Source organism: Colobus angolensis, unplaced genomic scaffold, assembly GCF_000951035.1.
Source record: "Colobus angolensis palliatus isolate OR3802 unplaced genomic scaffold, Cang.pa_1.0 Scaffold2, whole genome shotgun sequence".
Taxonomy (NCBI): domain Eukaryota; kingdom Metazoa; phylum Chordata; class Mammalia; order Primates; family Cercopithecidae; genus Colobus; species Colobus angolensis.
The window spans coordinates 18,664,737-18,668,194 of NW_012115154.1; positions in this window are offsets into that span (position 1 = coordinate 18,664,737).

Below are 3,458 nucleotides of genomic sequence, written 5' to 3' on the forward strand. Positions count from 1 at the left end.
ATCCCATTACTGGGTATATACCCAAAGGATTATAAATCATGCTGCTATAAAGACACATGCACACGTATGTTTATTGCAGCACTATTCACAATATCAAAGACTTGGAATCAACCCAGTGTCCAACAGTGACAGACTAGATTAAGAAAATGTGATACATATACACCACGGAATACTAAGCAGCATAAAAAAGGATGAGTTCGTGTCCTTTGTAGGGACATGGCTGCAGCTGGAAACCATCATTCTCAGGAAACTATCGCAAGAACAGAAAACCAAACACTGCATGTTCTCACTCATAGGTGGGAATTGAACAATGAGATCACTTGGACACAGGAAGGGGAACATCACACACTGGGGCCTATTGTGAGGAGGTGGGGGGGAGCGATAGCATTAGGAGATATACCTAATGTAAATGACGAGTTAATGCAGCATACCAACATGGCACATGTATACATATGTAACAAACCTGCACGTTGTGCACATGTACCCTAGAACTTAAAGTATAATTTAAAAAAAGAAAGAAAGAAAGAAAAGCATCCAATCTCTGGCCATCAAATATATGTTAGATTTTTTAAAATAAATGTTTTCATCAAAAAAAAAACAACTCAGACTTAATCTCTTTTCTTCTTGATCAACCTAACTAGAAGTTTATCTATTATTTTAAACTTTATAAAAAATCTAGCTTTGTTTTTCTCTATTGTATTTTCTGTGTTCTGTTTTATTATATTCTTAAAAGTGTCTCTTGAAGAACAGAAGTTTTTTATTTCATTGAAGTCCAACTTATCAATTTTTTTCTTTCATGAATTTGGCTTTTGGTATTTTGTATAAAATGTTATCTCTAAACTCAAGGTCACCTAGATTTTCCCCAGTGTTATCTTCTAGGAGTTCTATAGTTCTGCATACTTTACATTTACATCTCTGATTTATTTTGAATTAGTAAGTGTACAGTTGTTCCAGAGTCATTTGTTAAAAAGACCATCCTTTCTCCATTGAATTACTTCTGTTCCTTTGTCAAAAATCAATTACATTTAATGCAAGTAGAGTTATGGTTGGATTTCAGGCTACCATCTTGCTCATGCTTTCTGTTTACCCCATCTTTTCTTTGTTCTTTTTTTTCCTCATTCTTTTCTATTAATTGGTTTTTAAAATTATTCCATTTTATCACCTCTTGGGGCTTTCATTGTTTTAGTGGTTGGTCTAGGGACTAAGGTATTTATCCTTAACTTATTATTCTCTACCTTGAGTTAATTGTGTTCCACTTCAAATAAAATGTAAGAACCTGAAAAGTGGTGTAGCTCTAGTTAACTGCTACTCTTCCTTAATGATAGTGTAGTTATTTTTCACTCATTCATATGTTTAAAACTCACAATATGTTATTATTTTGTTTTAGTCAATTTAATTTTAAAGAAATTAAATAATAATCAAAATAATAATTTTTTCCTATTTCCCACATATTTTAAATTTCGAGCAATCTTTATTCTTTCTTGTTGATCTAAGTTTCTGTCTGGTATCATTCTTCTTCAACCTGGACAATTTCTTTAATTTCTTGTAATACAAGCCTTGTGAAACAAGATAATTTATCTCTTGTTTTCATTTGTCTTTTTAAAATTTTCAATTGTCTTTTTAAATTTTTCAATTATCTAAGGATAGTTTTGCTGAATATAAATATCTAAGTTGATATGTTACTTTTTTTCAGCAAAGTATGAACATATGCCAGTGTTTTCTCACTTAAATTGTTTCTTTTGTTTTTTAAAAAAGCAGCCATTATTCTTATGTCATTGCCCTGTGTGTAATGCGTCCTTTTATTCTCCTCTCCTTTATTTAACACTTTTATCTTTTTCTTTGGTTTTCAGCAATTTGCCTATAAAATATCTGTGTTTGTTTTTCTTTGTATTTCCTACTTAACGTTCTTTAAGATTTTTGGATTCATGAGTTTAAGTTTTTCAAGAAATTTTAAACATTTTGTCTATTATCTCCTCAAATATTTTTTTCTAGCCAGTTCATTCTTTTTTCTCTTTCTTATATTTTATTTATATTAGATTGCTTGATATTATCCCACTGATAATTAATGCCATATTCATTTTTTTTCAAATTTTTTTCATTTTATACTTCAGTCCAAATAATTTCTCCTGAACTTCCTTCAGATTCATGTATCATTTCAACAATGTCCAATATGCTATTAGATCCATCCACTTAAGTCTGTTCATTTCAGATATTTTATTTTCTAGTTCCAGAATTAGTTCTTTTCAGAGTTTATATTTCTGTCCTGAAATTCTTCATCTCTTAATCCATTATATTTATTTTTCTTTAAATTCTTTATCACATTTATTATAAAGTCCTTATATGGTGATTACAATGAATGAGTCATCTGTGGTTCTGTTTCTACTAACTGTTTAATCTTTTGATTATGAGTCACATTTTGCTGATTCTTCATATGCCATGTAAATTTTTATTGTATTCTACACAATAAAGCTGAAATCTAAAGTACATGTTTAGTCTGCTTCAGCTTTTCCTGGAGAATGCAAGTTCATTTATCTGCCTAGTGGTTAGAGTGACCACACCATTTGCTCCTAAATTTGAATTGAAGTTTGACTAAGCCATCATTTTACATAGATTTAGTTCATTTCTGATTCATGCAACCCACAACAACCTCCTATGCAACTACTGTCTGTTTTTCTATGTAGTCAACATTTGAACTAGGAGGGTAAAGGACTTCAATTTTAAAAATGGCTTTACTTCACTAGTAAGATCTATTGATAATATATGAAAAGGAATAATTTCTTTTTTTTTTTTTTTTTTGAGGCGGAGTCTCGCTCTGTCGCCCGGACTGGAGTGCAGTGGCCAGATCTCAGCTCACTGCAAGCTCCGCCTCCTGGGTTTATGCCATTCTCCTGCCTCAGCCTCCCGAGTAGCTGGGACTACAGGCGCCCGCCACCTCGCCCGGCTAGTTTTTCTATTTTTAGTAGAGACGGGGTTTCACCATGTTAGCCAGGATGGTCTCGATCTCCTGACCTCGTGATCCGCCCGTCTCGGCCTCCCTAAGTGCTGGGATTACAGGCTTGAGCCACCGCGCCTGGCGAAAAGGAATAATTTCTGTCTGATTTTTTGATCCTTCATTGCTGCTCTCAGGGAAAAAATTGTAATGGGGGAGGGAGGATCATGTAGATTCCAATCTATTTTAATAACACACATTTTTATCAAAGGCTTATCTAATTTCTCCTCTCTGCAAAGTCTGTCTATAGCAGGCCAGTGCCTCCATTTATTTATATCCAGGGTAGATATAGAAAGCACCTCAGCCCTCTGATCACCTACATTGAGCTCTCTTCCCTCTGAAATTCGGCATCTCAATGCTTCACCACTCTTGGCTACCCATAAGTGTGTTTTGATTCTTTCTATTTCTCTTCGTCGGTGTGGAAGGTACAGGCTTTTGCATCTTTCTCTAACTTAACCAGAAGAAAAAA